General features: G+C 45.8%; 1 protein-coding gene across 2 annotated transcripts in view; it reads right to left on the reverse strand.

Moving 5' to 3' along the window:
• The window catches only part of LOC122563318 (sodium-coupled monocarboxylate transporter 1), a 114,937-nt gene that overhangs the window by 67,810 nt on the left and 35,606 nt on the right, over positions 1 to 11,521 (reverse strand). The window lies entirely within an intron of this gene.

The raw sequence follows: 11,521 nt of genomic DNA on the forward strand, positions 1-11,521 counted from the left end.
GCATCCAAGGAACAGGAGAATCGACGTTTCGGGCATAAAACGTTGATTCTCCTGTTCCTTGGATGCTGCCTGACCTGCTGAGCCTGTAAATATTTCCCCTATTTACCTTTAGTCTGAAATTAACCTATAATAGCCATTATTAGCTATCACCAGTTAGCAAATTTACCTCTGATGCCACTGTTTTGTGCTGGGCCCCTGATCCTGGGATTCAACTTAGAGTCATAGAGTCACAGAGATGAACAGCATGGGAGCAGACCCTTCGGTCCAACCCGTCCATGCCGACCAGATATCCCAACCCAATCTAGTCCCACCTGCTAGCACCCAGCCCATATCCCTCCAAACCTTTCCTATTTATATACCCATCCAAATGCCTTTTAAATGCTGCAATTGTACCAGCCTCCACCATTCCATACACCTATCACCCTTTGCGTGAAAAAGTTGCCCCTTAGGTCCCTTTTATATCTTTTCCCTCTCACCCTAAACCTATGCCCTCTAGTTCTGGACTCCCCCCAACCCAGGGAAAAGACTTTGTCTATTTATCCTATCCATGCCCCACATAATTTTGTAAACCTCTATAAGGTCACCCCTCAGCTTCCGACACTCCAGGGAAAACAGTCCCAGCCTGTTTAGCCTCTCCCTGTAGCTCAAATCCTCCAACCCTGGCAACATCCTTGTAAATCTTTTCTGAACCCTTTCAAATTTCACAACATCTTTCCAATAGGAAGGAGATCAGAATTGCACACAATATTCCAACAGTGGCCTAACCAATCTCCTGTACAGTCGCAACATGACCTGCCAACTCCAGTACTCAATACTCTGATCAATAAATGCCTTCTTCACTATCCTATCTACCTGCGACTCCACTTTCAAGGAGCTTTGAACCTGCACTCCAAGGTCTCTTTGTTCAGCAACATTCCCTAGGACCTTACCATTAAGTGTATAAGTCCTGCTAAGATTTGCTTTCCCAAAATCCAGCATCTCGCATTTTTCTGAATTAAACTCCATCTGCCACTTCTCAGCCCATTGGCCTATCTGGTCAAGATCCTGTTGTAAATCTGAGGTAACCATCTTCGCTGTCCACTACACCTCTAATTTTGGTGTCATCTGCAAATTTACTAACTGTACCTCTTATGCTAGCATCCAAATCATTTAGGTAAATGACAAAAAGTAGAGGACCCAGCACCGATCCTTGTGGCACTCCACTGGTCACAGGCCTCCAGTCTGAAAATCAACCCACCACCACCACCCTCTGTCTTCTACCTTTGAGCCAGTTCTGTATCTGAATGGCTTATCCTGTTAAAAAAAACTTACCCATCATAAGCCAAAAAAACCCAAAAAAAACCTTGTTCCCTACTGCAGCGAATTCCCACACTGCCTCCAAATTCCCCAAAGTACTTATTCATTCAGACTGTGTCTCACTCTGGTTGTGATCTCTCATTCTGGAAACTCACTGATACCAAATCAGAAGCTGAACATATCAATACACAGTTGGTCATATCGCCAATGAAGTTATTGCTCACCAAAGGGTAAAAGAAATATGACGTATTGAAAGCCTTGGAAAATTATTTCAACATCAGAACTAATAAAATTCTTGCAAGGACCAGATTTAATAGAATAATTCAGTATCTAGAGGTTCCAAAGTTGATGTAATTAATGACTTCGGCAAATTAGTGGCCTATAGGAAGAATGTTGTGAAACTTGAAAGGGTTCAGAAAAGATTTACAAGGATGTAGCTAGGGTTGGAGGGTTTGAGTTATAGGGAGAGGCTGAATAGGCTGGGGCTCTTTTCCCTGGAGAATTGAAGGCTAAGGTTATAGAGGTTTATAAAATCATGAGGGGCACAGATAGAGTAAATAGACAATGTCTTTCCCCTGGGTTGGGGGAGTCCAGAACTAGAGGGCATAGATTTAGGGTGAGAAGGGAAGGATTTAAAAGGGACTTAAGGGGCAACGTTTTCACATAGAGGGTGGTACGTGTATGGAATGAACTGCCATGGGAAGTGATAGAGGCAGATACAATTACAACATGTAAAAGGCATCTGGATGGGTATATGAATAGAAAGGGTTTAGGGGGATATGGACCAAGTGCTGGCAAATGGGACGAGATTAATTTAGGATATCTGGTCGGCGTGGATGAGTTGGACTGAAGGATCTGTTTCTGTGCTGTACATCTGTATGAGCTCTATAAATGCAACTATGATCACTTATTATTGGAATGCATGAGTTAGATTTATTATAGTCCAATGAAGACCTAACTCTTGAGAGAGCGATTCAGATGGTAAGTGAAGCAGATGTCCCAAAGCAGCATATATCCATCCTAAATGGAGAACTCCAACCTTGGCATTGGAGGTCAGCAGAGTCCATTCCATTCTTAATAGTAAAAAACTGCGAACAACGCATGCATGCATGCAACCAGTGCAATGAATAGGACAGGTATTAGTCATTAAGATATCCTCATCAACACCGGGGAGCAAAGAAACCTCACAGGCAAAGAATTCTCATCTATGAAAAGCAAACGTTTGATCTGCCTTTTTCAAAAAACATGCAGATGTGGGATACTGTTTCCAAAAATGCAAGAAAATGAATTGCTACCCAGAGAAAAATGGCAATGTGGTAAAAGAGTCTGCAGTAGAATATGTACCTAAAGTTTTCTTAACAGAACTAGGTGATCTAGAATTACATTTTGGCAAGATAATATTTACACCAATGGTTATCTCAGAAATGTAAGTTAAAAATCACTCCATTGTCAGGTAGTGATCCCTGGTTAACAAAATGCTGTATACTAAAAACAGTGTGACAATATGTTTCAGGAGATGTAGCACTTAAGATGAAAGGGTTTATCCAAGCAACTCTCCAGTGTAGTGACATTGATTAATAGAAAACCGAGACATGCTTCAGGATCAAAAATTCTTACTGTGAGTCGTATGCTCTTGTCTTGACCTCAGCCTTATTGAAAAGGTAGAAGAGGCTATAAGCAGAAAGTAAAGATTCCCACTGATCAGGGCTTTCTAAATTAGTTAAGCTGGTAGGGAAGCTGAATACTAAATACAACATTATGCTGCAAGAAGATGCTAAACTCTGTGTCTGCATATGCGCAGAAAGATTCCATATCCTGTAATGGAGCAAGAAATGACAAGATTGAGTGGCATTTCCCAGTCACAAAGTTAATCGACTGGTGCTCTGCATCAGACATGAATAGTAATGTTTAAACTTTTGTTGACCTTACATTACTTGACAAGACAGTCACAAGAGAAATCTGTGCCAAACTGTCTAGATATAGAGTTTTCATAAAATCTGATGTAAACAGAGGATTCAGGCAAATGCTATTGGACAAGCAAACACATTTACTATATTTATGACTCAGTTTGTGATATTTTATTTCAACTGATTACCATTTATTATCGGGTTCTGGATTAGTGGTGCTGGAAGAGCACAGCAGTTCAGGCAGCATCCAAGGAGCAGCGAAATCGACGTTTCGGGCAAAGGCCCAAACTTCCAGCTCAGCACTGTCCCCATGACCTGTCCGGACTTGTCCTACCTGCCTATGTCCTTTTCCACCTATCCACTCCCCCTCTCCTCCCTGACCTATCACCTTCATCCCCTCCCCCACTCACCTATTGTACTCTATGCTACTTTCTCCCCACCCCCACCCTCCTCTAGCTTATCTCTCCACGCTTCAGGCTCTCTGCCTTTATTCCTGATGAAGGGCTTTTGCCCGAAATGTCGATTTCGTTGCTGCTCCTTGAATGCTGCCTGAACTGCTGTGCTCTTCCAGCACCACTAATCCAGAATCTGGTTTCCAGCATCTGCAGTCATTGTTTTCACACCATTTAGGATCGTCTTAGCTCCACCAGACATGGGTCCATGTGTGCACAGATCTATTTGTTCTTTATGGAAAGTTGTCACTGGTTCTTTGTCACAATGGATAAAACTTAAGAAGTTGTATAACCATGGCCAAGTGTGTGTTTATCCGTGTCTTACATGGGATATCTACAATGTATGATTTCCCTGATGTGATTGTTTAGGGCAGTTTGCTAATCGGTTAATTTGCAGCCAGTGCCAGATTTGAGCATGTCACAAACTTCCCCAAATGGGGAAGTCAAGCATGGAGTGGGGATAGTTAAATGCTCTTGAAGAATTATACTGTTTTGCTTCATTATTAATCAACTCCACTCCAATGTAGTGCTCTACTAGTCCATGAGAATTACTAATGAGCAGAAAATGAAAACTCAGCTCTCTATTCTGTTCCATTTAGAACAGGAACAAAGATGTGGATTCGGAATCTGAACAAGACAGGCATGGGTCATCCAAGGGCCTACAGATAAGCAGAAATGGTATGATATTTATATTGTTGAATGGGTCATACGATCGAACTGCAAAAACTTCCTAGGTGAATTGTCCAGCATGAGACAATACAAGTAATTAATTGGAACAAGCCCAATTGATTACTTGATAATGTGAGGGACCTACGAATCTCAGATTGTCAGGAACAGAATCAAATTCAATGTTCTTCAACCCAGCAAATCACTAGTCTTTGAAATCGTAAGAGAATATAATCCAGGAGAATCGTAAAACCTCCAGATACCTGAATTGGTCAAGTCAGAGACTTTTGGGGACTTGATAAATATAATTATATGCATGAACATATAACATTAATAATGAGAAATGAAAGCTTGGAGATGAATATGGGTCAGAAGGGGTTAATGCTGAAAATGTGTTGCTGGAAAAGCGCAGCAGGTCAGGCAGCATCCAAGGAACAGGAGAATCGACGTTTCAGGCATAAGCCCTTCTTCAGTACGTTTCGGGCTTATGCCCGAAACGTCGATTCTCCTGTTCCTTGGATGCTGCCTGACCTGCTGCGCTTTTCCAGCAACACATTTTCAGCTCTGATCTCCAGCATCTGCAGCCCTCACTTTCTCTCAGAAGGGGTTAATGCTTAGAATTGCCATAAGCATTACCCACTGTAATTATACCCTCTGAACTTGTTGTTAGAACAGTTCCTTCTCAAGATCTCTTGTGACAATGTCTATCTTATCAATGTAAGATAACGTGCAATAAATTATGTTTTGTCAACACAACAGACTCTTCTATCAAATCAGGAAGTGATTTTTCTTCTACCACGGTACACCTAACAGACTCTGCACTTTTGTACTTTTAAAGAGAATGGTAACAGCAGCCTTCACCATGGGCATCAGCTCAGATAATAGGATGAACTGCTATGCCCGTGCAACACAGGTTCCCCAGGCAGGTGCTCCACTCCCAGCTCTAAAATGGCAGGCAAGCACCAGGTGGAGAGAGGAAGCTCTTCATTGATACCCTCAAGGCCTCACTGGCAAAGTTTGGCATTCCCTCAGAGACCTGGGAATCACTGGCCAAAGACCACCCAAAGTGGAGGAGGAGCATCCGGCAAGCCAGGCGAAAACAGCGAAAGCAGCGCACTACCAACCAAGACCTCACCCACCCCTTCCCATGACCACCTTCTTCCCCAGGTGTAACGCAGCCTGTGGTATTTGCATTGGTCTGTACAGCCACCTACAGTCACCCTGAGAGTGGAAGAGAGTCATCTCATCTGTGAGGGGCTGCCAATGAATGGACAGCACAAATAACTGACATACAAGATTGCTTGGGGAAGTAGGGGTGCAGATACTAGAAGGGCTCATCATATTCTTCCATCTTCCCTTGAAATTAGGGGAAATGCTACAATATTGGAGGGTGCCAAATGTATTGAGCTTATTAAAGAAAGGGTTTAGGATATTTCTAGTGACTATAGGTCAGTTAATATCAGTGACAGGCAAGGTTTTAGAAACAACAATCAGTGAAAAACTTAACAGGCACTTGTTTATATGAGCTTGATTGTATGCTGTTGTTTATATGAACATTAAGGACATGTTTGAGAAAATATCAATACAAGGCTATTAGTGAAATCTAGGCTCATGGTGTAGGAAGGTCACTGTTCAGAAACAGCCTGTTGGTTGTTTTTCCGACTGAAGGATGATAATGATTTTCCCCAAGTCTCAGTGTGAGGTCCACACGGTTTTTGTTATAAATAAATAACTTGAAAATTGCAATACAGAGTAAAATTTCAAAATTTATCAATGATACAACAGCAAAGATGACACTAAACACCTGAAACAGGACACAGAAAAGCAAGCAGGATGGACTGACAAGTTGAAAGATGGAATTTAATACAAACACATTTGAACAAAAGAACAAAAGAGAAGTACAGCAGAGGAACAGGCCCTACGGCCCTCCAAGCCTGTGCCGATCATCATGTCCTAATTAAACTAAAAAACAAACCTTCTGCCCTGATTTGGTCCCTGTTCCTCTACTCCCTCCCTATTCATGTAACTATCCAGATGCCTCTTAAATGTTGCCAACACACCTACTTCTACCTCCTCTTCTGGCAGTTTGTTCTAGACTCTTCTCACTCTCTGCGTGACATTCTTCCCTCACACAGCTCCCTTAAATATTTCCCATTCTCACCTTGACCCTGTGCCCCTTGTAACTGACACTTCAACCCTCGGGAAAAGCCTCTGACTATCCACCCTATCTATGCTTCTCATAACTTTGTAGACCTCTATCAGGTCTCCTCTCAGCCACCGTCTTTTCCGTGAAAACAATCCTAGTCTTTTTTATCTTTCTTCACAGCCAATGCCATCACCAAAGCTTCCACATCCTTCTCGTAGTGTGGCAACCAAAACTGCACACAGTACTGCAAATGCAGCCGAATAAGTGTTTTACATAGCTGCAATATGGTTTGCCAACTCTTGTATCCCATACCCCAGCCGATGAACGTAAGCATGCCATATGCCTTCTTAATCACTTGGCCACTTGTGTTGCCACTTTTAGGGAGCTGTGGACCTGAATGTTAATGTTCCTAATGGTTCTGCCAAGGTTTGAGTTGAGGTAGGTTAAAACAAGGACTGCAGATGCTGGAAACCAGATTCTAGATTAGAGTGGTGCTGGAAAAGCACAGCAGTTCAGGCAGCATCCGAGGAGCAGGAAAATCGATGTTTTGGGCAAAAGCCCACCATCAGGATGAAGGGCCCTCGATCACCAGGGGAATGTCCTCACTGCCACAGCCCTCGATCACCGGTAGAATCTCCTCACTGCCACAGCCCTGATCACCGGGCGAATCTCCTCACTGCCACAGCCCCTGATCACCGGGAGAATCTCCTCACTGCCACAGCCCTCGATCACCGGGGGAATGTCCTCACTGCCACAGCCCTCGATCACCGGTAGAATCTCCTCACTGCCACAGCCCCCGATCACCGGGAGAATCTCCTCACTGCCACAGCCCCCAATCACCGGGGAAATGTCCTCACTGCCACAGCCCTCGATCACCGGGGGAATGTCCTCACTGCCACAGCACCTTATCACCGGGAGAATGTTCTCAATGCCACAGCCCTTGATCACCGGGCGAATCTCCTCACTGCCACAGCCCTCGATCACCGGGAGAATCTCCTCACTGCCACAGCCCTCGATCACCGGGAGAATCTCCTCACTGCCACAGCCCTCGATCACCGGGAGAATCTCCTCACTGCCACAGCCCCCGATCACCGGGGGAATGTCCTCACTGCCACAGCCCCCAATCACCGGGGGAATCTCCTCACTGCCACAGCCCCTGATCACCGGGGGAATGTCCTCACTGCCACAGCCCCCAATCACCGGGAGAATCTCCTCACTGCCACAGCCCCCGATCACCGGGGGAATGTCCTCACTGCCACAGCCCCCGATCACCGGGGGAATGTCCTCACTGCCACAGCCCCCCATCACCAGGGGAATGTCCTCACTGCCACAGCCCCCGATCACCGGGGGAATGTCCTCACTGCTACAGCCCCCGATCACCGGGGGAATGTCCTCACTGCCACAGCCCCCAATCACCGGGGGAATGTCCTCACTGCCACAGCCCTCGATCACCGGGGGAATCTCCTCACTGCCACAGCCCCCGATCACCGGGCGAATCTCCTCACTGCCACAGCCCCTGATCACTGGGGGAATGTCCTCACTGCCACAGCCCTCGATCACCGGGAGAATCTCCTCACTGCCACAGCCCCGATCACCGGGAGAATGTCCTCTCTGCCACAGCCCCTGATCACCGGGAGAATGTCCTCACTGCCACAGCCCCGATCTCCAGGAGATTGTCCTCACTGCCACAGCCCCCAATCACCGGGGGAATGTCCTCACTGCCACAGCCCTCGATCACCGGGGGAATCTCCTCACTGCCACAGCCCTCGATCACCGGGAGAATCTCCTCACTGCCACAGCCCCGATCACCGGGAGAATGTCCTCTCTGCCACAGCCCTGATCACCGGGAGAATGTCCTCACTGCCACAGCCCCGATCACCAGGAGATTGTCCTCACTGCCACAGCCCCCAATCACCGGGCGAATCTCCTCACTGCCACAGCCCCTGATCACCGGGGGAATGTCCTCACTGCCACAGCCCTCGATCACCGGGAGAATGTCCTCACTGCCACAGCCCTGATCACCGGGTGAATGTCCTCACTGCCACAGCACCTTATCACCGGGAGAATGTCCTCACTGCCACAGCCCCTGATCACCGGGAGAATGTCCTCACTGCTACAGCCCTGATCACAGGGAGATTGTCCTCACTGCCACAGCCCCTGATCACTGGGAGAATGACCTCTCTGCCACAGCCCCTGATCACTGGGAGAATGACCTCAGTGCCACAGCCCCTGATCACCGGGAGAATTTCCTCACTGCCACAGCCCAGAATCATAATTTTGTAAACCTCTATAAGGTCACCCTCAGCCTCCGACACTCCAGGGAAAACAGCCCCAGCCTGTTTAGCCTCTCTCTAAAGTTCAAATCCTCCAACCCTGGCAACATCCTTGTAAATCTTTTCTGAACCCTTTCAAGTTTTACATCTTTCCACTAGGAAGTAGACCAAAACTGCACTCAATATTCCAACAGTGGCCTAATCAATGTCCTGTACACCTGTAACATGACCTCCCCACTCCTGTACTCAATACTCTGACCAACAAAAGAAAGTATACCAAACGCCTTCTTCACTATCGTATCTACTTGTGACTCCACTTTCAAGGAGCTTTGAACCTGCACTCCAAGATCTCCTTGTTCAGCAACACTCCCTAGGACCTTGCCATTAAGTGTATAAGTCCTGCTAAGATTTGCTTTCCCAAAATGCAGCACCTCGCATTTATCTGAATTAAACTCCATCTGCCACTTCTCAGCCCATTGGCCCATCTGATCAAGATCCTGTAGTAATCTGAGGTAACCCTTTTCGCTGTCCACTACACCTCCACTTTTGGTGTCATCTGCAAACTTACTAACTGCACCTCTTATTCTCACATCCAAATCATTTATGTAAATGACAAAAAGTAGAGGACCCAGCACCGATCCTTGTGGCATACCACTGGTCACAGTCCTCCAATCTGAAAAACAACCCTCCACCACCACCCTCAGTCTTCTACCTTTGAGCCAGTTCTGTATCCAAATGGCTAGTTCTCCCTGTATTCCGTTAGATTGAACCTTGCTAATTAGTCTCCCATGGGGAACCTTGTCAAACGCCTTACTGAAGTCCATATAGATCACATCTACCGCTCTGCCCTCATCAATCCTTTTTGTTACTTCCTCAAAAAACTCAATCAAGTTTGTGAGACATGATTTCCCATGCACAAAGCCATGTTGACTATCCCTAATCAGTCCTTGCCTTTCCAAATGCATGTACATCCTGTCCCTCAGGATTCCCACCATCAACTTGCCGACCACCGACATAAGGCTCACTGGTCTATAGTTCCCTGGCTTGTCTTTATCACCCTTCTTAAACAGTTAGCCAACCTCCAGCCTTCTGGCACCTCACCTGTGACTATCGATGATACAAATATCTCAGCAAGAGGCCCAGCAATCACTTCTCTAGCTTCCCACAGAGTTCTCGGGTACACCTGATCAGGTCCTGGGGATTTAGCCACCTTTATCCATTTCAAGACATCCAGTACTTTCTCCTGTGTAATCTGGACATTTTGCAAGATGTCACCATCTATTTCCCTGCAGTCTATATCTTCCATATCCTTTTCCACAGTAAATACTAATGCAAAATATTCATTTGGTATCTCCCCTATTTTCTGCGGCTCCACACAAAGGCCACCTTGCTGATCTTTGAGGGGCCCTATTTTCTCCCTAGTTACCCTTTTGTCCTTAATGTATTTGTAAAAACTCTTTGGATTCTCCTTAATTCTATTTGCCAAAGCTATCTCATTTCCCCTCTTTGCCCTCCTGATTTCCCTCTTAAGTATACTCCTACTTCGTTTATACTCTTCTAAGGATTCACTCGCTCTATCCTGTCTATACCTGACATATGCTTCCTTCTTTTTCTTAACCAAATTCTCAATTTCTTCAATCATCCAGCATTCCCTATTCCTACCAGCCTTTCCTTTCACCCGAACAGGAATATACTTTCTCTGGATTCTCGCGATCTCATTCCTGAAGGCTTCCCATTTTCCAGCCATCCCTTTGCCTGCGAACATCTGCCCTCACTCAGCTTTCGAAAACTCTTGCCTAATACCGTCAAAATTGGCCTTTCTCCAATTTAGAACTTCAAATTTTAGATCTGGTCGATCCTTTTCCATCACTATTTTAAATCTAATAGAATTATGGTCACTGACCCCAAAGTGCTCCCCCACTGACACCTCAGTCACCTGCCCTGCCTTATTTCCCAAGAGTAGGTCAAGTTTTGCACCTTCCCTAGTAGGTACGTCCACATACTGAATCAGAAAATTTTCTTGTACACACTTAACAAATTCCTCCCCATCTAAACCCTTGACACTGTGGCAGTCCCAGTCTGTTTGGAAAGTTACAATCCCCTACCATAACCACCCTATTAATCTGACAGATAGCTGAGATCTCCTTACAAGTTTGTTTCTCAATTTCCCTCTGACTATTAGGGGATCTATAATACAATCCCAATAAGGTGATCATCCCTTTCTTATTTCTCAGTTCCACCCAAATAACTTCCCTGGACGTATTTCCGGGAATATCCTCCCTCAGCACAGCTGTAATGCTATCCCTTTTCCCTTATCCACCTCCCGCATCGCACCCCCCCCCCGTCTCTTGCCTCCCTTTCTGTCCTTCCTGTAGCATTTGTATCCTGGAACAATAAGCTGCCAGTACTGCCCATCCCTGAGCCATGATCCTGCAATTGCTATGATATCCCAGTCCCATGTTCCTAACCATGCCCTGTGTTCTTCTGCCTTCCCTGTTAGGCCCCTTGCATTGAAATAAATGCAATTTAATTTATTAGAGCTACCTTATCCCTGCTGCCCTGACTGTTTGACTCGCTTCTGTTCTCAACTGTACCAGTTGTGATTGGTTCGGTGCCTGTACTTCCCATACTGACCCTGGTGAGACATTAGGTCCTGTGGTGATAATCTCACCGTGTGTCCAGCCAGTGTGAAGTAGCTATCCAATCTCAAGGTCAGCCAGGTCCTGCTAAGGTCTGATTGAGTCCGTACATGGGGGTGAAAGGTCAGGGAGGAGATTAGCT

The sequence above is a fragment of the Chiloscyllium plagiosum genome, unplaced genomic scaffold (assembly GCF_037043375.1).
Source record: "Chiloscyllium plagiosum isolate Xiang-an unplaced genomic scaffold, Cpla_swu_hap1 HiC_scaffold_26, whole genome shotgun sequence".
Taxonomy (NCBI): Eukaryota; Metazoa; Chordata; class Chondrichthyes; order Orectolobiformes; family Hemiscylliidae; genus Chiloscyllium; species Chiloscyllium plagiosum.